General features: G+C 39.7%; 1 protein-coding gene across 8 annotated transcripts in view; it reads right to left on the bottom strand.

Annotated features, from left to right (window-relative positions):
• ZNF423 (zinc finger protein 423) overlaps positions 1 to 13,463 on the bottom strand; it is a 326,267-nt gene that overhangs the window by 121,738 nt on the left and 191,066 nt on the right. The gene's annotated exons all lie outside the window — the stretch shown is intronic.

The following is a 13,463-nucleotide window of genomic DNA, read 5'->3' as shown; positions in this document are numbered from 1 at the left end:
TCAAGAAATTTTGATTGTTACCATATTCATTGGCTTAGAAAGGCAATGTTGTCCAAATGCAAAAAAAAGACTTGCAATAAAAAGACTAATAATAATCTTTGGAGATTTGAGCGTGTGTCATCACCAGAAAACCAACTTCAGGAAGAAAAAAACAGCACAGCCAAGCCTGTAATGACAGAGTGCTCCCACTTCCATGGCTCAAAGATGAGGGTTTAGAAAATAGTTCATAAATCAGTATTTTCCAAAAGAAACACAATGAATAGAAGAATGGTTATTTTAAGAAAATACATAAAAAGTTAGCATATTTCATAATTTGAATTGTTCATCAGATAGAGAACAAAATGAGTGCAAATGTAATCCTTCCACAGAGAATGCTGAAGATGTCAAGTTAAGTGAAGATGCCACTAGTGTGATATAAAACTGAACCCTGAATGAAGAACAGTGTAAAACTTGTGAGAGTAGAGGAGCGGTAGGTAAAGCACTGCAATGCAAAAAGGAACCATTTCTCCAAACACAAACATTTACCCTCTAAAACATTTAATGATTCAACTTCAACTATTATTATAACCGAACAAAAAAAACAAAAAAAGCCCACCTCCAACTGCGTAGGCTGCCACCCATACACTTGTCTACCAACTAAACAGCTTCACCAAATTAAAGCACATGTACAGTAGAATAGCTCTCAAAGAAAAACTAAGTTAATGAGGATATCATCAATACAAGAACCTATGCCCTATATCATAGTATACTTGGTCAAATGTCTGCCTTTACATCCCAGGAAGAGAGGGATTTGCATTACTTTAGAACACTCCACCAAGAATGTATAAAAATAATCATACACAAGACAACTTATCTAGCAAAAATGTGCTGCATTTTTTCTAGCACGGCGCTGTGTGGAAGGATGGCCTTCTCTCCTTACGCAGCACGACCACAGCGTCCTCACCTTGACTCATCCAAACCTGCTACTCCAGAATGACTGATGGCAGGCAAACAGTATTTTATTCTCATTACAGAAATGTACTATAATTCTCAACAAGCAACCTAAACTTATAGAACGTTCAGTGTTCCTGTGTTAGACAGGAATGTAAGAGCCTGGCGGAGCCTGAACATTACAAAGTTTCATCCACTGATTTTTACAGAGACTTGTTTTTAATTCTTTCTATTCTCATCCTGTAACCAACACCTAATATCTTTTTGTATGAGCAATCATATAATATGCTCCATATTTAAATCTACTCTGTTGTACATTACTGCATGCCATACTGAAGACTCGGGTTCGCTCCTCATTCTGCGCAGCCTCTCTCTCTCTCTCTCTCTCTCTCTGATGTCAGCCACATTCACAGGGGTTCTCTCTCTCCAAGCAAAGGAGGAGCAGCCTCCCTAGGGACTTGCATTAATGGGCCCTTCTGACTGGAAGGATTCAGCTGGCTGCCAGCTTCTTGGATTAGATTCAGTGGGGAGGTACCGGTAGATCACTGCTCACTAATTCCCAGCTCACGCCAGCTGGGCTCCTCAAGGGGAATGGAGACAAAAGCGAGAGAGGGGGATGCTAGGGCCCGAACTAGGGCAGCACATGGTGAATTTGCTATTCCTACAGTTTTTCTACTGGAAAAAAAACCCCACAATATTACTACTCTGTAAGTTAACTGGCTGTGGCCTAAACTGTAAGAAGTTGCCATTAAATAAAAATCATTGTAAAAATAGGCATGTAAAATGTCATACTTTATTATCACAGAGAAAGACTAAATATTTTGCTGCATATTGGTACACAAGCATAAATGATTTAAGAGTGAAATCAGGGGGAAAAAAACAGATAGGCTTAAACCACTTTGATGAATAAATCAGCTTCAGTGTCCATAGCATCTTTTACAATCTGCAAATTCGATGTGCCAAATTCACTGCTAGCATAACCCAGTACAACTCCGTTAACTTCAATATGATTATATGTGCTGTGCCAGCAGTGAAGTTAGTCCATTATCTCAGCGATACAAATATGTTTAAGAAGTTCTCACACTTGTCTGAAACTGACTGATCTATCCCAAAACACAGCAGGTGGACATGGCAACAACTTTAGGAAAGATGCTAAGAATTGAAAAACAGCGTTCCCTTCGTCCTGCTGCCCTCCCAGCATACTGGACTAATTTTTTTTTTAATCAAAGAAAGATGGTGTTACTTTCTGAATGACATGCATTCAATGGATTCAAGTGAAATAACATTTTTCATGTTTGTTTACATAAAATTGAAAGCAAGACTGTCTCATTTTGGCAGTTTGATTTAGACATTTTATTGATTTAAGTGTTAAACTTTTATTTTCCTTTTAATATATTTGTTTTTTCTGCCTTTTAGAATTTAAAAATAGCTGGACAACTATTGCTCCCACACAAAATCTACCTTGACTTCCTTACAAACAAAACATTAAAGAATCCAAAAACTAAAACTGAAGAAATTAGAGGGAAAACTCATTATCATTTATCTCTTTATGGAATGAAAAACAATGCTGTTAATTTTAACTTGCCACTTTAAATTGAGAAAAGCCTTATAATAAGCCCAGAAGAATATGCTAAGGAATTTTGCTGGAGTATTTTACATTGGGAAGATACAGTTAAAACGTGGTGTGACATGCCTGGCAATAGTGATTTTTCCAAATAATTCTACATTAATGCAATCAAAGGAATGTAACAGAATGAGAAAAATCACTTTCAAAAAGGAGATTAAAGTCATTAAAAATGGCTAATCCTGCAAAGTGGGACTGTTCTAAAATAGGGAATCACATGGCTGGTGCAAGTCTTTTGTCATCTGCGCATAAGAGAATCAAAACGAGTATTAAAAGGAGAAGAAAATTCAATAAAAGTTTAATTAGAAAAAACAGAGCATTAAGTAGGCTTCAGAATGCAGGCAGACTGTGAGATATATGTGTAGGTCGTGATGCTTACGTGGCCAAACTTGATAATCAATCACAAAGTGATACAGTCATTTACCAACTTAATGTTCAGCATGTTTACAAAGCTACAAGCATTCATCATCATCACTGAAGAGATAATTTCAGCCTAGATGCATTCAATAAATGTATTTTTCCATCTAATAAGAGCAATTTGGCCAAACTGCTCTATAAATCACACTTTGTTTTCCGTTTATCATTCACATAACGCAAGCCAAGTTCAGAAATGTACTCATGCAGCTATGACAATCAACCCCAGAGCTATGAATTCATGATTGGTTTTCAAAAGGAAGATATAACTTGTCAGAAACGGAAAGACCTAGCTAGCACAGTCTCCTGATAGGGTTGATATATTTGTTAAGACAATTACTTTGCTAATAGAAATAAAATTGTGTACACATACATATAATTTCACGTCCCTGAAAGACACCGTCTTTCCACTTCCTCACACAAAGCTAGCCAGAAACTTTGTTACATTCTATCAAACTTTCAGCTGAGCCTTCACTTGTTGAAGAACTTCACTTGAAGAACCATCATTAGTGCACGAGGTAATAAGCTCTTCTTCGAGTACTGTCTCTATGGGTGCTTCACTGTAGGTGACTTTACAGCAGTATCCCCTGTGGAGGGCTGCGACTTCGGAGTGGAGCCTATTATTGATGATAATACTGTGGAGCCAAAGATGGCATGAGAAGCTAAGTCTCGAGTAATAGCGTAGAGTTCTGCAAAAGTATAAGCAGAAGCAAACATTGCTGCCCTGCAGATTTCTGAGATGGAAACATCTTTAACGAACGCGACCAAGAGGGAAACGGATCTCGTGGAATGCATGCAAATTCCTGAGGGATAACAATAGTTAATGCGGTCTGAGACCCATTTGGAGAGCCTTTCAGCTGATATTGCAGAGCCCTGAGATCTGTCCGCAATTGAGAAGAAGAATTTAGAAGATTTCCTAAAGCCCTTTGTCCAGTCCAAATAAAATGTGAAGGCTCCCCTAACGTCAAGCATATGTAGTATCGCCTCCCTGTTATCACGGTGCAGTTTTGGGAAAGAAGTAGGGAGGTGGATGAGTTGGTTCATATGGAAGGATGAGGCCACCTTGGGGAGGAACTCTGGGTGCGGCCTCAGAGTGACTTTGTCTTTAAAGAAGACCGTGAAGACTGGGTGAGCCATCAGCACCGCTATTTCCCATATTTGTCATGCTGACGTGAGGGCCACTAGAAATGCTGACGTCATTGAAAGGTGTAGAAGAGAGTAAGTAGCCATAGATTCAAAGTAAACCAGCCTGCTACTTGCTCCATCTTGCGGTTGAAAAGGAATTGGGGGTGGTTCGCCCTTACAGTGCTAAATAGCCTCAAGGCAGAGCATGAGGGAGAGTGAATGTGCAGGCCGAACGGACACTGCTACCTAAAATCACCAATCAGAGGCGCAGGCGTACAGATACATGTATAGTGGCGCACCCACAGGGCACTACTCAAAGAACTGCTGTGTTGCTCAGTAGATGGGACCTTAGAGCCTTCCTGCTTGTTTGATCCGATGGAAGAGGCTTGGCACCTCAGTGGGAATTTGGAGGAAATCAGACAGGGTAGTGGTGTAATTCAGCAAGCACTATCTGTATGTTTCTACGCTCTGACGTCATTATCCTTAATAAAGCTGTGGCCTGTTACCTTTCGATTTACACCCTCCTTTAGGGCAAAATTCTCTTGTGTCCAGAGGGCTTATGTAGGTCTTGTGCTGGTTCTCTGCACAAGGGTGAATGCACCATCAGAGAGAGTAGCACAGGGTTCACAACATGCTACAAAGAATGTGAGTTGGAAGCAGCAGATTCGATTTACTAGAACAGTCACCCACATGCGCAGAGCCAAGACTAGAGCCCTGGATCCTCCAGCTCCAAACACACAGACCGCCTTTAGCAGGCAGTAGTACAAGTCCCTTCACCACATTGTGGGTCAGCCACCAAAGGGTGACATCACATGCAGATACATACACAGGAAATGTGTACACAGCAGCTGCGAGGGGCTTCCCGGGGCGGGCAGACAGATACGTGCTACCACTGCTTCAGCTAGCATGCTCAAAATAGTAGTGTGGTTAAAGTGGCACAGGCAACAGGTCAGGCTAGCCACACAAGAACATACTCAGGGGATCAGGCAAGGTGGTATTCAGATGGTTAGCCAAAGCCTCTGCTCTTCCACCATGGCCCCACTGCCCTTTTTAGCATGCTGCCTCAAGCAGAGCTAGCAAACGTGTGTCTACCCATACTGGGAAGCAATCTCCCTGCTGCTGTGTAGACATCCCCATACACACAACCAGCACATCAGTTCTGAGAGACAACAGCACCTGAGTTGGAAGAACAGCTGAAAGAACTTACTGACGTGATAAGCAAGTGTGATTACACTGTACTGTGCCTTTAAATAAGGAGAGAGGGAATTTCCCTGGACTGCAGTACATGCTGAGAGTGATGGAAGGAGCTACAGTGGTGGCACCTAGAGAGGACTGCACAACAGGGAATGCTGGAGATGCAGCTTAAAAGGAGACTCCTTTTTGAGCCTTGGAGAGACATTTTGTATAGGGAACAATAGGCTGGGGTGGGTAGACCTGGGAGCTACTGTTGTTCACCAGAGCAACAAACGCAACAGGAATAAATTAGCCATTTCTCTTCCTGTATACAGATCTGATTTATACTTAGCAGAGAAGCTATTGTCAAGGGGAAGGATTGTCTAATGGTTAAAGTTCAGCTCTGTGACTCACAAGATTCCTTGCTCTGCCACAGTCTCTCTGTGACATTGGGAACGTCACCTAAGGTAAAAATGGCCAAAGCACCAAAGCAACTTAGGCTTTGTCTACACTACACAGCTTTTAGCTGTGCCGCTAAAAGTTGTGCAGTGTAGCTGCTGTTTGTCGGCTCTCCTGCCGACAAAAAATTTCCACCCCCAACAAGTGGGGATAGCTTTGTCAGCAGGAGAGCACTCCTGCTGACATTGCGCTGTTCATTCATACTGGCACTTGTCGTGGCAAAACTTTTGCCTTTTGGGAGTAAGGGGGGGTTAACACGTCTGAAAGACAGATGTTTTGTCGTTCAATTACCAGTGTAGACATTGCCTCAGAAACCTAAATCCCATTTTTAAAAGGAACTGGAGCACCTAGGAGCCCAAGTCTAATGGAAAGTAAATGAGGCTTAGGCTCCTAAGAGCTGAAGTTACTTTTGAAAATGAATTTTATGCTCCTTAACCACCTAGGCACTTAAAAAATGTTACTCATAAACTCTCTGTGTGCCTCAGTTCCCCATCTGTATAAAAGGAAGAGTACTCTCCTGGCTCACAGGGGTGTTATAAAACTTAATTCTCTAATGACTGTAAAGCAGAGTGAGGTTCTCAGATGTAAGGCCCAACAGAGGGGCAAATAGTATTAATAAGTATTATTGTCAGAGACACCTAACCAGGGAACACAGCAAGAAAATTATCATTGAATTTCAGAGGTGAAAGCAAATTTTTAACTGTAATAAATAAACAGGGATAAAAACTCACAATGGATTAAAATGTAGTATGTATTACACTTTCACACAGTATACGGTGTCTGGATACACTGCAGTGTTGGTGTGAATCAATGCAAATGAAGTTTACATACCAAATGTATGAGGTTTAAATGTTTGAGTTCACTTTGACACATTTTTACTTAAAAAAAAACCCCAAAAAACAAAAAAACCTTTTATCTTGTTTTTTCTCATCTCCCAATACCACTCAAATGTAATAAGAACAAAGTAAATAATAAACAAGAACCTACAATATCCAAAACTCCATTGTTAAACTCCCCTGAGTGTATTTTTAACTGTGATAACGGAAGACAGTTAGAGCTGACACACATGATGATATACACCTATCCTTGAATGATATTAGCAATCCAACTAGCACCTATCACTGAAATATAATCATATTGTTGGCCTTGATAAGTTTTGACTAGTACATATTCAAAAGTAGCTCTACCAAACAATGGAAATTATTTCCACAATTTATATGTAATTATCCCTAATTATATCATGCCACAAAATAAGCATTAATACCACTATTTGGTTAAAGCAATCAAGCATTCATGAGCCAGGTAATGTATATATACATATATATGAAGCAAAGATCAACTATAATTCTTTACCCCCATGTTAACTGCTTTAATATAATGGCTTCTTATGCCATATATTTAGCCAATTAATACAATATACACTAGAAACTAGAACTGCTTATATAACTTCACATAAAGAAATAACACCACACATATAGTTTCCAGGCTTAACAAGTTCTACAAACAAACCAAGTTTGAAGAAAATTATTTCAGTAGTTTTAAAATTATGACTATTTAAAGTTGAATGATCACTGTGAAAGACATGGCTATTTCCTTCCCTGGGAAAACTTAACTGTATTAAATAAAAAGTGTAATGTAATATTGTGTAATGTAATGTAATATTGTGGTCCAGGACTGAATGTAATCTTTCTAGAGGGGAGATGTGAGGTGAGGCCTGGGAGTTCAAAGAGCTATCTTGAAATTATCCAGACAAGAACAGACTTTTTAGGACAATATGTATAAAATACCTAGGTAGAGGTTAATGCAAATTATCCACTGTGATGCTGACAGACCAGGTGCCAGCTCATACCAAAGCCCCAGATAAATTTATTTGTGTATTAGTAAGATCAAAGTAATTGTTAAATGTATAAGAATGTATTTGGTGTTTAAACTTCATGAAGATTAATGGGACGTTACTTGCATTGTTTTCACTTAGCTGTATCCTGTTATAATGCAATTGCAAACATTTATACTGTGTATACCCCTGTAACTAAATAACCCATCAAACGAGCCACCAAACAAGAAAGAAGCCTTGTGAAATGCAAATGAAGAACTTTACCAGAAAAGAACTAATTTCAAAGCAAGCGGTCATTGTGTGTGATGATCAGAGGTGAAAGACTCAAACTGCATTCCTCACTCTCTGTCATCAAACAAAAAGCTCATGTGGGTAGTGACTCTGTCAGCTTGTTTTCTGTAAGAAGAAGCTTTAAGTATGGATTCAGGGAAAGATCCTGCATTTCTGGACTGTTTGGATTCTAACAGGGCAGAATAACTAAATGGGAAGACAGAGATCCCCAGAGTTATTCTGGGTAGACCTGAGAGACTTTGGGACACTGGCATATTACTACATCTCTGTTACTATTTGGAATGATAGACAGGCACCTGTACATATATTTTACCTGCTTTAACCTCTCAATGCCTCTCAGTTCCTTTTCTTAGCTAATACACCTTTAGTTAGTTTACTACAGAATTGGCTACCAGCGTTGTCTTTGGTGTAAGAGTAGAGTGACCAAATGATCTGGGGTAAGTGACTGCTCGCAACTTTATGTGGTGTGATTTTTGCCTGCAATGACCTTTTATCACAAAGTCCAGTTTATCTGGGTGGCAAGATCATAGAATCATAGACTTTAAGGTCAGAAGGGACCATTATATGATCGTCTAGTCTGACCTCCTGCACAACGCAGGCCACGGAATCTCACCCACCAACTCCTGTAACGAACTCCTAACTTATGTCTGAGCTATTAAAGTCCTCAAATCGTGGTTTAGAGACTTCAAGGTGCAGAGAATCCTCCAGCAAGTGACCCGTGCCCCATGCTGCAGAGGAAGGCGAAAAACCCCCAGGGCCTCTGCCAATCTGCCCTGGGGGAAAATTCCTTCCCGACCCCAAATATGGCCATCAGCTAAACCCTGAGTATGTGGGCAAGACTCACCAGCCAGATCCCCAGGAAAGAATTCTCTGTAGTAACTCAGATCCTACCCCATCTTACATCCCATCACAGGCCATTGGGCATATCTACCACTAATAGTCGAAGATCAATTAATTACCAAAATTAGGCTATCCCATCATACCATCTCCTCTATAATCTTATCAAGCTTTGTCTTGAAGCCAGACATATCTTTTGCCCCCACTGCTTCCCTTGGAAGGCTGTTCCAGAACTTGACTTCTCTGATGGTTAGATATACTGGAGAGCCCAAAGGAACTGTCTGTGACTCCATGGTAAGACAAGTACAGTGATCCAGGAGTTCACATTTGTCACTGGCTTGGTGAAATTTAATTACAGAACACACCACTAGTTTGGGATGTCTACCCTGTTTTCTGACAATCTACCCTGGCGTGACACCCACTTCCAGTTATGCAAATACCTTTGGAAGCTAGCCATGAAATGAGGGTGATTGTCTACTATTATCTGCTCCTGAGGGTTGGTTATCCAACGCCTGAGCTGTATAAAGAAACAGGCTGATCTGACCAGCCTGGGTTCTGGTTCTGAATCTGAGACAGTTATGACCTTGTAACCCCGGGGGAAAATCCAGTTGTAAATTTGGAAGGTCTGACACTTATAGAAGCCAGAGGTTGGCATTGAGATGACCTCTGGTAAGCTTTTCAGCATGTGGGTAGGGTTTTTTTATTATTTTTAATATGTTTTCTCTGTAATGCTTTCACCTTAAGAATAAATGTGCTTTTTTATAAATTGCTGTGTGGAAACTTATAACTGCAAGCGATACAGTAGGCATAGCCTATGGAGAGAAAGCAAAGTGCAGACATTGGGTTTTTAGGCAGTGTGGGTTGCTAGAAATATTGCAGTGCTGGCAGGGAACAGTGCAGCCTTTAAAGATCCATTGGTCAGGAGGGAGAGAGAGACAGAACTCTGCCCAAGAAAGGTGGTAGTTGAGGAGTGGGGAGCCTACAGTGGGAGCCCTCAAGGGACCATGGAGGGAGAATACCAGTGCAGTTGCCCTGAACTGTGACAATCATAAGCTCGAGACAGCCGACAACTTAAATCACCACTTTTCCCCATTAAATTTTAAATGATCCCAGTTTAAAAGGGCCCAGACATAGAAAACGTCAGGTTTTATAAGGCCCATAGTTTGAGATGACCCTACTTTCTTACCCACTCTTGCTTTGCATCAATCTCAAAAAACTGAAAGAGTTCTAACTTGTCAATTTTAAAACAATCATACCTTTAAAATCACTCAGCTGGTTTTCTTCTAATTTGACTTGTTCTGTAGATCTTATTAATACTTCCAGGTCATGTCTGAAGACTGTATGTACTGAATAATTCTGAAAGTACTACTTCACTACTTCCATCATATATATCTATGGCCTAAAAAATGTAGTCACATCCAAATTATATGCTGATGTGGTAATAAATGTTGTTGGGTTAAAGTACTAGCAAATAGTGATTTTTTTCAACATCGTGCTGCCATTCATTTTTAAGAGGATTCCAAAAGTAAAGAAATAAGGTATCTGGTTTTACCTTGAAGATACTGATAACATGACTTACAGAATATAGTCCTATTTTACCAGCTTTCCACCCCCTTAGACAAATTTATTTAGTACTGAAACTCAAAATGCAATTGAGCACAAGTCTCATTATATACATTTAAAAAATAAAACTTGAATTCACTAGAATGTTTGTTGTAGTTGAACTGTTTAACATGGCAACCTCAAAGCTGTGGTGAGAATAGCACGCTTAAACCTAGGTGAAAGCAGTCTAGATATCAAAGTTGTCTTAATGTCATTTCTCTGGATCTTGCCTTCTACTAGAATCATTAATGGATATGGATAAAGATGACATTTAAATCTTGATAGATGATACAGATAAGATAACTTTTTTTTTCAAACATAAAACTTTTCCTAAGACAACTATCTGTATTTTTAAATTCTATCACCCTTTAATAAATGACATAGTCAGGGTGGAGAAGAAAGTTTTATGTTAGATCCAGGAATAAACTAAATGCTTTCAGGGTTGAATCACTGTTTTTCTTTACTCCCTTTGGAAAAGCAGCAGATACTATATTCTGCTGTGCATCATGGACTTGGGACTGAAAACAGCTGCACTCTAATTACATGTAAAGTGTACCAAAACATTCCTTTTATCACAGACTGTAAATCTGTTAGCATCTGTCTCTCCTTTGTTTCTTCCACAAGATACAAGCTTGTTTCTACATTTTTCTCACCTGTAGCGGTGATTAAAATTCATTATAAATGAAAGGAGTGAACACTAAAACAAGTTCCTCTGTGTACAGTTCTAAACTCAAATTAGAAACAGCTGTTTGCTAATTCATGCAGTGATGTTTTGTCGTGCTCTGTGAATCAATAACTCACCCTATTTCTACAGACATTTTAGGATTATACATATATTTTACTCAGCAATTTACTTTTCAAACATGCTCAAATGCAACTTCAGCCTCTGTCTCAAGAGATGAGAAGCCAGTTCTGTCAATATTATCAATGCATTAATAGACAAGTCTTGATAGTGTGCTACTCATGCTTTACCTGTTACCTAGAAGCTCCTGTGCCACTCTTGCCTACTTTGCTACCAACACAGTACCTCACAAAGATGAGCTATTTTAGGATTGACATGAAAGATTAAAACTGTAAAACAGGTTTCAGATGTACAGACCACTAAAGCAATAATTATACTGAAAGAAAATGCTAAAATTAAGACTCTTATAAAAATAATCCTTTGGTTAGAATTATTATTATTTGAATAAAGTTTCTTAACCAGTCTATAAAATTTTACCCATATCAACTTGAATTACTGTCAGAGAATCGCATTCTGTGCTTCTTAAAAATTTGATGTCACTATTTATCATAGTTTCAACAATTTACTTACAAGGAAAAGTCATACAGCTAAGAGCTGAATCAGCCTTGTTTTGGCATTTAAACAGGAATTATCCAGCTAAAAATCTGATTGTTCAGAAAAGACTTTCATTCACAACATTTTCAAGAGCCTCCATAATAAATTTGCACAGACTGCTCTCATCACAGTAGAATGTGACCTACCAGGTCAGTGCTGGGACCACTGACCCCAGCACTGTGCCCTTTGCGTGGCTTGAGGATTTGGCCCCCCATTGTTAGAAGACTATCATCTTTCACAAATGCTAATAAAACACATAAACAAGGTAATTTTCTCATCAATAGCTAAAGAAAATATGAATCACCTCCTAAAATCAGGGGGATTAATTAATAAAAACCTGTACCACAAGAGCTATTACTGTTAAGTACAGAAAATGTGTTTCTTCTTTTTAAGCAAAAATGAGGGATTGCAAATCAGAGCTCTCCCTGTGTCAGTGACAGTCCTGTTGTGCTCTTGAGAAGAATCCCATTCCTTCATTCAAGAGAGAGACTTTTTTTTAATCCCTTTACACCTCTCCCTCTTTTGATGCTTAAGAACCTAGCATTCCTCCTCCTGTAAGGACAAGTGAACTGCTTCCAATAAAGCAGACACCAGCGCCATTCCTTGCCACTCTATAGAGAGCATGGGGAGTCAAAGCCACTCGTACACTAATGACTTTTAAGGATGTGGCTAATCAAAATAACCTCTTTGGATAAAATGCATGAAACTGATTTACTACTATTAAATATCATGTGTTTTTATGCTTTAATTGGACAATCCTAAATATGGCAGCCACCTTTTGGGGGATCATTTTTTGGCTTTTCAGCATGAGCATTACGCACGCAGACCCCGATTGTTAAACGTATTTAGGCATTGCTGCACTTAATGTCGCTGCACCCCAACTGATTTAGGAGCCTAAATCTCATTTTCATAAGGGGTTTAGGCACTTATGAGCCCACTGTGATTTTGACTCCTAAGTGCCTAAATCCCACACAAAAATGAGATTTTGGCTCCTAAATCAGTTAGGGTGTAGTGATGCTAAGTGCAGTAATGCCTAAATACCTTTAAAAATCTGGGCCATACTGCCCAGCACCCATTCCTTAAGTCCTTCTCAGCAGTCCAGAGTCATGCCAGCAGATCGAGGGACGTGATCGTTCCCATCTATTTGACATTGGAGGGCCTCATCTGGAGTACTGTGTCCAGTTTTGAGCCCCACACTACAACAAGGATGTGGAAAAATTGGAAAGAGTCCAGCGCAAGGCAACAAAAACAATGAGGGGACTGGAACACATGACTTATGAGGAGAGGCAGAGGGAACTGGGATTGTTTAGTCTGCGGAAGAGAAGAATGAGGGGGGATTTGATAGCTGCTTTCAACTACCTGAAAGGGGGTTCCAAAGAGGATGGATCAGTGGTAGCTGATGACAGAACAAGGAGTAATGGTCTCAAGTTGCAGTGGGGGAGGTTTAGGTTGGATATTAGGAAAAACTTTTTCACGAGGGGGGTGGTGAAGCACTGGAATGTGTTACCTAGGGAGGTGGTGGAATCTCCTTCCTTAGAGGTTTTTAAGGTCAGGCTTGACAAAGCCCTGGCTGGGATGATTTAGTTGGGGATTTGTCCTGCTTTGAGCAGGGGGTTGGACTAGATGATCTCCTGAGGTCCCTTCCAACCCCGATATTCTATGATTCTATGAAATAATATCTGTAATGCGGACTAGTTAGTGACTGGGAACATGTTAAATACAGAGACTATAAATGAAAAAAATTAGACTTTCCCCCCATGAACTGAATACTGTATATTGGTATGATTTGATATGATGCTTTATTCTGCTCACTTTCATGTTTCTGAATTGTATTTTAT

Source organism: Caretta caretta, chromosome 12, assembly GCF_965140235.1.
Source record: "Caretta caretta isolate rCarCar2 chromosome 12, rCarCar1.hap1, whole genome shotgun sequence".
Lineage (NCBI taxonomy): Eukaryota > Metazoa > Chordata > Testudines > Cheloniidae > Caretta > Caretta caretta.
Note: the sequence above shows the minus strand (reverse complement) of the source record. Positions and strands in the feature narration are given on the sequence as shown.